The sequence below is a fragment of the Ammospiza caudacuta genome, chromosome 3 (genome assembly GCF_027887145.1).
Source record: "Ammospiza caudacuta isolate bAmmCau1 chromosome 3, bAmmCau1.pri, whole genome shotgun sequence".
Lineage (NCBI taxonomy): Eukaryota > Metazoa > Chordata > Aves > Passeriformes > Passerellidae > Ammospiza > Ammospiza caudacuta.
The window spans coordinates 21,246,490-21,258,585 of NC_080595.1; the positions used below are offsets into that span (position 1 = coordinate 21,246,490).

General features: G+C 47.1%; 1 pseudogene; it reads left to right on the plus strand.

The window, feature by feature from the left end:
- LOC131555086 (calpain-8-like) overlaps positions 1–12,096 on the plus strand; it is a 55,490-nt pseudogene that overhangs the window by 32,190 nt on the left and 11,204 nt on the right.

The window sequence follows — 12,096 nt, forward strand, 5'->3', positions numbered from 1 at the left end:
TTCAGGCGCGGGTGCTCTTCCCGACGCAGATCACCGAGTCCTGTCGGGCTGCAGAGAGGGCCTTTTTCAAGCTCCCAGCGGTCTTCTCTCAGCAAGACGAGGAAGAGCCCCAGCAGGGGCCACACGAGTCCTATTTACGTTTTTTAGAAAGACTTTACAGATACGTGGAGACTCAAGCTTCCGAGGAGGGAGAAAGAGAAAACCTGTTGCGGCGGATGGCGTTCAAGAACGTAAACTCTGAATGCCGGAGAGCCATCCGAACCCTCCCCCGTAGTCCACGACCTACCATCGAGCAAATGATGGAGGTCGTGGCACGAGAAGTCCCACTGCCAGGAGCGCCTGACTCCAAGCTGAAGAACAAGCGGAACTCAGTGGTGTTCGCGTCGACCTCCAGCGCCGATGAGAAGGATTACAGCGCGGCAGCAGCTGGAACGTCTACCCCAGGAGCTGCAAGGAGACATCCAGAGACCCACCCGTGTCATCTATGTGGAAAAACGGGGCACTGGATGCCTGACTGCCCACTGCGGCAAGAATTTTTAACATTTAAAAGGTAGGAGTGTCCTGCTGGGAAGCAGGAAGTAAAACAACAAAAAAAACTAGAAAGCGAGCGCAGCCCCTCCCTGCGCCATGATACAAATAAGGCGGGCAAGGTTGCACCAGGCAGGGAGGAGGGAACAGGGAGAAGCCCGCCACATGCCTCTACTGGACTTGACTTTTCCTTACCGGACTTGACTTACTGTACCTGTTGGCTTCAGCCTCAACCTGCTTTAACCACCACCTCTTCGTTTTCTCCCTTTAGGCTGCAGCTGACCCGCGAAATACATCTCCCGGACACTGATTTCCACCTGGTGACTGCCGACATTCAACATCCCGGCAGCTGGAGGAGACTTGGACGTAGCAGGTGGATCATTGTTGGGGACACCAAACACACACCATTCAATCTTCACATAGTCCCGGGGTTAGTAACAACTGACCGGGACAGATTTGCATTAGGGCTGTACTGCGTCCAGCCCCCGCTTTCTCTCCCCAAGGGCCAAATCATCGCCCAAGCCATTCCAGTGCCGGAGGAGGTACAGGATTCCCAGTCATCTAAGGGGTCCTCACCTCCAACGGTTGCTTGGGCCCAAGTTGTGGGAAGAGAAAAGCCCAGGCTGACATGTCAACTGTCCCTGGGCTCAGACCGTAAAATCGTGCGGGGGTTACTGGACACAGGGGCAGATGTGACGATCATTCCCTCTAGGGATTGGCCGTCACATTGGGATTTGCAAAACGCAGCCGGACACATACAAGGTGTAGGGGGTCTAAAATTGGTGAAGCAATCAAAGAGCATTGTACAAATTACGGGGCCAGATGGGCAATTGGCTTCTGTACGCCCATTTGTTTTAGATTACACTGAGCCCCTGTGGGGAAGAGACCTGCTAGCCCAATGGGGAGCCAGAATTGATCTCCCAAAGGCTCCCCAGGTTTTTCGGGCAGTGGCCACTGAGGAGCGCCCTACCTGGAAGCTGGACTGGCGATCAGATGAGCCAGTACAGGTAGTGCAGTGGCCACTTAATAAACAAAAATTGAAGGCGGTCAACGAGCTCGTTCAGGAGCAGCTGCTCAAAGGCAACCTGGTGGAGACCATGTCACCTTGGAACTCCCCAGTGTTTGTCATCAAAAAACCTAATAAAGACAAGTGGCGGCTCCTGACCGATCTCCGCCAAATTAATGAACAAATAATTGACATGGGTCCCCTCCAACCAGGGATGCCCTCCCCTACAATGCTCCCCCAAAATTGGAATTTGGCTATAATCGACATAAAAGATTGTTTTTTCCAAATTCCTCTGCATCCTGATGATGCCCCGCGTTTTGCGTTCACGGTTCCCTCCATCAACCGTGAGTCCCCGGCCAAGCGCTATCACTGGCGAGTTCTTCCACAAGGATTAAAGAATAGTCCTGTGATCTGCCAGTGGTATGTTGCTTCGCTGCTGTCTCCTGTCCGTACAGCCCTCGGGGATGTCGTCCTGTTACATCACTATATGGATGACATCCTCGTCTGTGCCCCAACAGATGATCTACTTGCCCATGCGCTTGACCTGACAACCAGTGCGTTGGTTGCTGCAGGGTTCGAGCTCCAAGCAGAAAAAATTCAAAGGATGCCACCTTGGAGGTACCTGGGCCTTGAAATCACCAAGCGGACCATTGTTCCGCAGAAATTGGCCATCCGGACGAAAGTCCAGACCCTAGCAGATGTTCACCAACTGTGTGGGTCTTTAAATTGGGTGAGACCCTGGTTAGGTATACCAACAGAAGACCTAGCCCCCCTTTTCAATTTATTGAAAGGGGGAGAGGAGCTGAGTTCTCCTAGGGAACTCACCCCAGAGGCTCAGGTAGCCCTGGAGAAGGTTCAGAAAATCATTTCGGTCAGGCAGGCCCACCGCTACCATCCGGGCCTGCCATTTAAATTCATTATTCTGGGGAAGCTGCCACATCTTCACGGCTTGATCCATCAGTGGGACAAGAGTTTAAAGGACCAGGGTCTGGGCGACCCCCTCTTAATCATAGAGTGGGTGTTCCTCAGCCACCACAGGTCCAAAAGGATGACAAGGCCACAAGAGCTGATGGCCGAACTGATCCGAAAGGCGAGATCTCGGATCAGGGAGCTGGCAGGCTGTGATTTTGCATGCATTCACCTTCCAATTCAATTGGTTTCGGGCCAACTCAAATTAAAGACCTTCAATGAACTGCTGGAAACCAATGAAATGCTTCAATTCGCATTAGACAGCTACACTGGCCGCGTTGCGGTCGATCGGCCGGCCCATAAACTTTTTAATTCGGAGTTTAAATTATCAATCAAGGGAATTCAGAGTAAGAAGCCTCTAGATGCTCTGACAATATTTACCGACGCGTCCGGGGCATCCCACAAGTCTGTAATGACTTGGAGGGATCCTCAGACTCAGCGGTGGAAGGCTGATGTTGCCATTGTGGAGGCCTCTCCACAAGTAGCTGAATTAGACGCAGTCGTCCGAGCATTTGAGAGGTTTCCTGGTCCCTTCAATTTGGTCACAGATTCCGCATATGTGGCTGGTGTAGTATCTAGAGCGGAATCAGCAGTTCTGCAGGAGGTCTCTAACCAAAAATTGTTTAATTTGCTCTCAAAACTCGTAGAATTAGTCTCCCACCGAGAGCATCCGTTTTTTATAATGCATGTAAGATCACACACTGATCTGCCAGGGTTCATCGCTGAGGGCAACCGTCGGGCTGATTCTTTGGCCGCGGCTGCTGTCACGGTGGGCCCGCTCCCAGATGTGTTTGGCCAGGCTAAGATCAGCCATCAGCTCTTTCACCAAAATGCACCAGGCCTGGTCAGGCAATTCCATCTCACGCAGGATCAGGCCAAGGCGATTGTGGCCACATGTCCCCAATGCCAAGCCCATCAAATGCCTACCATCGCAGTTGGGGCAAACCCCAGGGGCTTGGCGAGCTGTGAAGTGTGGCAGATGGACGTGACACACATCCCGTCCTTTGGGAGGCTGTGTTACGTCCATGTCTCCATCGATACCTTCTCAGGAGCTATCTTTGCCTCTGCCCACACAGGTGAGAGGGCGGCGGATGTCCAGAAGCACTTGCTTCTGGCATTCGCTGTCCTGGGCATCCCTAGGGCTTTAAAAACTGACAACGGCCCAGCGTATACCTCCAAGGAGCTGCGGAGCTTCCTGCAACAATGGGGAATAGAGCATAAGACCGGCATCCCCTATTCCCCGACAGGCCAAGCCATGGTGGAGAGGGCCCACCAGAGCCTGAAAAGGATCTTGGAGAAACAACGCGCGGCAGTGAAGGTGGAGACCCCCCACGTCCGGTTGTCGAGAGCTTTGTACACCTTAAACTTCCTAAACTGCTCTTTTGACAACCTGAATCCTCCAGTTGTCCGGCACTTCGGCAGTCACCAACAGCTGCAGCCGAAGGCCAGGCCTCCGGTTCTGATAAGGGATCCGGAGACCTGGCGGATGGAAGGGCCATATGACCTGGTTACCTGGGGGAGGGGATACGCTTGCGTGTCCACTCCCTCAGGGCCGAAATGGATACCATCAAAATGGGTCAAGCCCTTCCTCCCCAAGCAGGCAAAAACATCCGAGACTGTGCCACAGGTGCAGGAGGCATGTTGGCGGCAGAGGAGGAAACCTCTCACTTTCTCTCACCTTTATTTTCTCCACAGGTTCCCTCCGACCGGGTCCCCTTCCTCTCCACAATTGTTTCGCGCCCCTTTTCGAGTCGTTCTTGATTCCCGACCTTCCTCCCCTGTCTCAGATTCTTCCCCCGAACTTAATTTACTTTTTGAGACAGAACCATCTCTTTAAGAAAATATTTAAGTTATAACCATGCTTGTTTTGTTTTTTCAGTTTGTCTCCCTTTGCCTGGCCCACACCACGCCAGAATGGCCCAGCTCAGCCCTCAACTGTGGCAGCGCCCAAGCGCTCCTTTACATCTCCTGATCTTCTGCCTCCTCCTTCCACCCTGGGCAGCGTGGATCGTCCCTCAGCCAAAGGTGAATGTCTGGCGTACCTTGGCTCAGGCGTTAGGGCAAGATCATATCTGCCTCGACGCAGCATCAGCAGAGGACCCGATGTCGTCGTGCCTTGTGGGGATCCCTTTCTCTCCAGGTGAATTCCCCTCCGCTTTTCAGTCAGCCCTTTCCCCGATTTTGGCATGGAGTCTTACTATCCTTCCTAGTTTTGATTCCAGCAACGCTTGGAGAGACGGAGTGGTAAAGCTGGATTCTTTGCCCTCCGAGCCCACTGAACTCCACCTGCTCGGTTCCGCCAATTCCTCTATTTGTTTTCAATTTGAGTATACCTTTTCCTCTATTGAGAAGGGCAGTGAGGTGGTGCAACAGAATAAAGCTGAATATCAAGCCTACCAGTGGTGCAAGGCCGTTTTAAAGATCAGCAGCCCCACCACCACGGGCCGCACCCCATACGCCCTTCCCAAGGGAGCATTCTTAATTTGTGGCGACCGAGCGTGGGCAGGCATCCCCTCTGGTCTGATCGGAGGGCCGTGCACATTAGGCAAGCTGACGCTGTTTACCCCCAACATGACTCAAATTGTGAATTGGAAGAAGACTAACATCACAGCAGAATTGGCCAGGTCCAAAAGAGATCTTAAAGATCTCCCAGAAGACTGTGATGATGAAATTACACATTGGTCCCATTCCAAAACCGTCGCTTTTACCATTCTGTTGCCGTGGGTATCAGTGGCGAAGTCTCTAGGTGAATTGGGCTGCCTAGAGTGTTGGGTGGTTAAGCAAGCCAATTTGACTTCGGCTGCTATATACGACCTCCTCACAGACGAGGAAATAACAAGGAAGGCGACACTCCAGAACAGGGCAGCAATAGATTTCCTATTGCTGCTCCATCATCATCAATGTGAGGAGTTTGAGGGCCTCTGCTGCATGAATTTGTCATCAAGAGCTGAGAACGTCAGACACACCATCCTGAAGATGAAAGACCAAGTCCATCGGATGGAGCAAGAAACATCAGATTGGCTGAGGGACATTTTTAAGGGCTGGGGCTTGGGCAGTTGGGCCAGTTCTGTTCTAGAATCGGTTATGAAAGTTGTTTTAGTTTTATTTTTACTTTTGATTTGCTTTTCGCTGGTCCGTGGGCTGGTCCAAAGACTTGTTAATAAGATCTCAGCTCCAAGTGTCAACCAGGTGGTAGCGGGAGAATCTGCAGAGGGAGACACCTATCCTTCGGAGGCAGAGGAAACCGCAGATGAAAAAGAGCTCGCTGCGCCTCCCTTATACCACCAGGAGCTGTGTTTCGAAGAAGAAGACGCCTGGACTGATCAGCCCCGGAATCCAGCCTTTTGAACCTTTTAGTACAGATTTTTCCGTTCTTTTCAATTTTATTTAACAAAAAAGGGGGAGATGTTGTGGTGTGTTGGTATGTTCTGTTTCTTCCCCCCCCTTTGTTACGATGGTTCTGTCCTCCCAGTTTTCCCCACCCTAGTTTCTGTCTATTACTTAGTTGCTATGGTTGCCCCCATGTCATGTAATTTCCCCACCCTGTATCTCCTAATATGTATTATTTTCCCTCCTCCCTGGGCCCAGTCAATCACTCCCCACCACTCCCAGTCTTCCAGAATGTTCCTCTCAGTGGGAGTAGTGATTGGCTGAGGTCCCGGGGCCCCTCCTTTATAATGTATCGATTAGTTCTCCCTTACAGTTTATTATGTTAAGCACGTCCCCTGACTTCCCCTGATTGGTTTTTTGTAAATCCCACCTCCAGTTACCACCTCCCTTTATAATCCCATGCCCAACTTTTTTTTCTCTCGCGGTCACTCCCTGCTGGTCGCCCCCCGGGACATTAAACTCGTTTGACCCCAGAGAGTGTCCGGCTCTTTTCTGCTCCGCCCTATTCAGCAGCTCTACCCCGAGACCTCGTCCTGCAGGCACAGCCCAAGGCTATTACCGCCGAGGGGTGCTTGAAGCTGCCAGTCCTGGGCCTTGCCACCGGGGCTGACACCCCCTGCTGCAGTGGGACTGTTGGCCACCTTCTCAGCTAGCCAGGTCACAGGGTCTCCGGCCAGTCATCGCTGCAGGGCGGCATCTGTTTTATCTCTTCATCATCTGAAGTGCAGTCGTAAGTTTTATTACATGCCCACCAACTTACTTTGTCTGCCCTCGTTCTGCTACTAGTGTCAGTGTTCGTTATTGCTGGATCTGTTTCATTCTCAGGGCCTTCTTCAGTTGTGGTACCTAGGAACAAATCTGGATTCAAAAGGTTAGTTGTTTTTAATGTGACATCATCCTGCTCAGTCAAGACTACCTGGAATTTCATCATTTTGCTGCGAGATAGCCAATGGCCCCCCTTTTGTTCTAAGACAGTGGTTACCATGTGTGGTACATAGACATCTATGTGCCTTCTCATAGTAAGTTTCCTGGCTTCTTGTATCAGTATCACAGTAGCTGCGACTGCCTGCAGACATGGTGGCCACCCGGCACTTATGTTGACGAGTTGTTTGGAAAAGTAGCCCACCGGCCTTTTCCATCTTCTCAGACGTTGGGTCAGGACTCCTAGTGCTAGGCACAGCCTTTCATGTACAAACAGCTGAAAATCTTTATACAGATCAGGTAACCCTAGTGCTGGAGCAGTTGTCAGTGCTTCCTTTAATTTTAGGAAGGCTTCTTTCTGTGGTTTGCCCCAGGTGAATGGCTGTGTCTTCTGAGCTTCATACAGGGGTTTCGCAATCAGTCTATAGTCTATGATCCACAAGCGACACCATCCTGCCATCCCAAGGAAGACTCGCAGCTCATGTAAATTCTGGGGCTCTGGAATAGCACAAATAGCTTGGATATGGTTAGTACCTAGTTTTCGTTGCCTTTGTGAAATTTCACATCCTAGGTAAATCACAGTCTGTTGTGCGATTTGTGCCTTTTCTCTGGATACTTTATAGCTTCTCATTCTCAGTGAATTTAAAATCTCAATGGTTACTTTTATACAGGTTGCTCTTTCTTCTGTAGCTATTAGTATATCATCAACATACAGCAACAATAAGTATTGGTCTCTTGGTACTCGCCCATTTTTGGTCCAAATCTCCAGTTCCTTTGCCAGTTGGTTTCCGAACAGGGTCGGCGAGTTCTTGTAGCCTTGTGGGAGTCGTGTCCAGGTGAGATGGGTCTTTCTTCCGTTCCCTGGGTTTTCTCACTCAAAGGCAAACAGTTTCCTACTTTCTTTGTCAAGGCAGATGCAGAAAAAGGCATCTTTTAAATCAATTACGGTAAACCATTTATATATCTCCTTTACAGATGTTAGCAATGTATAAGGATTTGTTATTACTGGATAAATGTCCTTTGTTATTTTATTTATTGCTCTCAAATCTTGCACTAATCTATATTCACCATTTGGCTTCTTTACTGGAAATATTGGTGTATTAAATTCTGATTCACATTCTTCTAAAATTCGGTATTTCAAGAATTTCTCAATAATCTTTACTATTCCTTGCCGTGCTTCTGGTTTTATGGGATATTGTTTGACTTGTACAGTCCTTGCCCCTTCTTTTAACTCCACATGCACTGGTTGTGCCAATTTAGATTTCCCTGGTGTATCTGTCTCCCATACAGAGGGAATCACTGCATCTTCTACCTCCCTAGGGATAGAGGGAACAGGTTTTTCTTTGATCATTAATATCTGTCCCATCTTTGATTCAGGTATTTTCATTATAAACTCTCCATTTTCAAAGGTTATTACTGCATCAAGTTTCTCTAGCAAATCTCTCCCTAAAAGCGGAATTGGACACTCAGGTACATATAAAAATTCGTGTGTTATAACCTTGTTTCTAAAACACAAATCTAGGTGTTGCAGGAAAGGCCGTTTTTCCTCTTTCCCTGTAGCGCCGACTATTGTCGTTTCCTTGTCCCCAGTTTGTCCTTGCAAATCATTCAATACAGAAAAAGTAGCTCCCTTATCTATTAGAAATCTGACATCTTAATGCCCTAACTGTATATTTACAACAGGTTCCTTAACTTGTTCTACCGGTTCTACGTCTAGTCAGCTGGTATACTCCCCCAGGACCATCTCCTTGGTAGCCTGCTGGAACTGATTGCCCTGGTCAAACTGGTTATTCAAACTTGGGCAATTTCGCTTCCAATGCCCCTCCTGCTTACAATACGCACATTGATTCAGGCTTAACCCCTGGGTAACTGGTCTCCTACCCCGACCATTCCTGTTATGCCCCCCGAAATTTGGGTTCTCTTTCCCCTGTATTACTGCCAAAAGATTCTGCTGCTGCCTTTTACTAGCTTCTTTTTCTCGATTGTTATATACTTTCCAAGCAACCTCAAGTAACTTATCCAAATTCCTTAATTCTTCCCCTTCTAATTTTTGCAATTTTCTACGAATGTCATCCTGTGATTGGCCCAAGAATATGAGAGCGAGCTGAACCTTTGCTTGCTCTGTATCCATTTGGAGGTCTGTATATTTCCTTGCTACCTCCTTAAGCCTCTCCAAAAACACAGTGGGAGATTCCTTCTTTTCCTGTCGAACCTCATATAGTTTGGACCAATTTATAGTTTTGGGCGCAGCATTCTGAAATCCTATCTGGATCTACTCTTGATATTTCCGTAATCTCCTCATATCGCACAATAAATTAGGGTCCCAATTTGGATCCTCAATTGGGAAATTCACATCTAAATTCCCTGTTACCAGCCCATTTCTAATATCTTCTCTTGCCCTCTCTTTGGCTGCCTTAAGTACCATTTCTTTTTCAGTAGAATCCATCAGAGTATCTAATATTACTTGTATGTCATCCCAGTCAGGATTTTGAGTTTTCATAACCATTTTTACTACATGTGCCACTTTATCAGGATTTTCTTTATAAGTTCCCTCTGACTGTTTCCAAATAACTAAGTCTGCCGGGGAAAAAGGCACTTTTACAAATACTGGCCCTTCCACTCCGACACGTTGTCGCAAGGGGGCAATCACAGTCCGTTTTTGTTTGCTTATGCCTTTTCTATGCACAAGTGGAGCAAGCTTTGCCCGACCCCGGGTTCTATGGGCTATTGGGGTCACTGATTCATTACCATTGCTATCTTTTTCAGACCTCTTTCTCCTTTCTATCACAGTTAGGTTTTGCTCATCTTCCGAGGAAGAGGGATCGGGTGATGATGGGAGAGGAGGATAAAGAGGGAAAGGTGTACTAGACGAGACGGGCTCAGGACTAAGTGGGTGAGGAGCAGGTAGTGGGATAGGAACAGATGAAACAGGTGGGATAGGGTTAGGTTCTCTTGTTCCTATTGGAGCTACTTGTAAATCAATATGTGTATAATTTTCCCTACTCAAGTTTTCTCTTAACGCCAAGTGTTCTAAACAACGTTCCTCACAAACCCCACACTTTGCAGATGTTTTAACCACTAATAATCCACATTCATCCTGCCATTCTGGCTTTCCCCATAAGTAGAAAAACAGATCAACATATGGGACTTCATCCCATTTTCCTTCTTGTTTACAAAACTACATTAACCGCGAAATAGTGTTATATTGCAGAGTACCGTATTTTGGCCATTTTTCACCATTCTCCAAGGCATATTCTGGCCACCATGAATTACAATAATCAATCAACTTAGTTTTACATAATTCTTTCCCAAAGTTACCTTGTTTCCAATGTGCTAATAAGCACCCCAAAGGAGAATTTTGCGGGATAGGGGTGTTACTGCCCAAAATGCCTTTAAGTTTCTCCATTTCAAAAATACCACAAAACCCGCAACGCTTTCGCGATTGTCTTACGGAATGGCACCTAGACTTGTACCAACAGGAATTCCTTTAGCCCAACCAAGCGTAGCTTTTGCTGCATCTTATTGGCAGGCACCCAAAACCAAAGTAAAAAGCACCTTACCTTTCTCCCGGGGACGTTTGTGAGCAGCAGAAGCAGTCACGGCCGATGGGCTCCCCGAGAATCCCTCGGTGCCGGCTGGAGTGTGATCAAGTCATGAACTTGCTCAGCAGCACTCACAAGGGTTCCATCTGGGTCGCCAAAATTTTAGCATTCAAAAACACATAATCATGGGGGATTATATGTGGTGCTTTTTATTAAGAGCTCTGGGAATCAGGGTATATTCAACCCAAATCTGATTCTGACCATACCTCCAAAATGATCATGTTTTATACTCCATCATTACATAACTTTCATGTTAATTATTAAATTTCTATTGTTCTATTGTATACATAAATTTAGCCCCTCTCTGAATTTCCAACATAGTTTCTCACTATTCTTCATATGGTTATATAATAATTACATTTAATTACTAAACAATCATCACATCTAACAATTATATAATTTATCGTACTGCTTACGCAGGTGCAGTTGATCTGGGAAAGCACAAAGCCTAACATTTTAGATTCTATCTTTAACTTTTTCCAGGGTTCCACTATCATTAGGACTGCAGAGATGATGACCTAAAGCAGATCTCTCTGCAGGACAAGGTGAAAAGATGTGTGTTGAGGTCTGTCTACCTGGTCTGAAGAGCTTTTCTAAGTCATGTGGCTGCCTGTTGACAACAACTGTGTGTCCATCACCCAGCTTCTGCCCTTGCTGCCCCAATGTGCTGGTAATAGGCAACAAAAGACCCTGAAGTCTCAAGGGGCCACTCAGGCTTCAGAAATGTTGTATGGGTGATGTTTGTAAAAGCTCTTTTGGGAATTGGGAGGATTGTCTCTTTGGCTCTCACTGGAATCTGTGCTCTCAAGACAACTCATTGCTTTTGGAAAATTTGCCTTATATTTGGAGGTACAAACTAACATAGCAATTCAGTTAATTTAGGAAGAGCCAAATATTGAAACTTGCTACTTGTTATAGTTGCCTCACAACAATCTCATCATCCCCAGGCTGACTGCTAGTGACATCAGCCTTATATTTTTATTCATATTCAGTAGCAGTAGACTAGTGGAGTGAAGTAGCACTAACTTGCTGACTGTTCCTGACTGAACATTTAAAGACTTACTCAAATGTTTCCAACCAACAGTATCATTCACAACACCACATCAGGAGAAAAGTAATTTGATATGCCATAGATTTCTCTAGATGAAGATACAGTTTTTCCTTTGGAACAATTCTAGGACAAGACAGAATATCTGTATCAATGTGTATCTGATACTATTATATGTGGTTGTAAGTTAATTTTTTTTTTTCAGAAAGTGTCTGAAGGAGACTTTATCTGATTTGTTTCCTACTGGTGCAGGTATAAAGAAGCACTTTACCACTGTCTCTTTCTCTTCCTTCCAGATTCCTCAGGAGGTATGTGGTCTCTGCTGAAGACTTTCAGCCTCCACATGGGCACCTCCTCTTGCACTGGAAAATTTAGCTGCCACAATGACTTATTTCTTATGAATGATATCTCTGATGGAGAGCTTTGCCCTTGAATCACGGGACCAATATCTCAAGTTCTGAATAATCATTTTCAAAGGACTGGGACACAAGGATTTACTACAGATGTCCGACTCCCAGTCTTGATCTCATTTATACTTGTTGAAATTTGGCTTCCAGGAAGTTTGTACAACTGAGGTCAGAATTTGTCTGTTTAGTTAAGGTGAAGGCAGAACAGGACCTCTGCACTCTAAA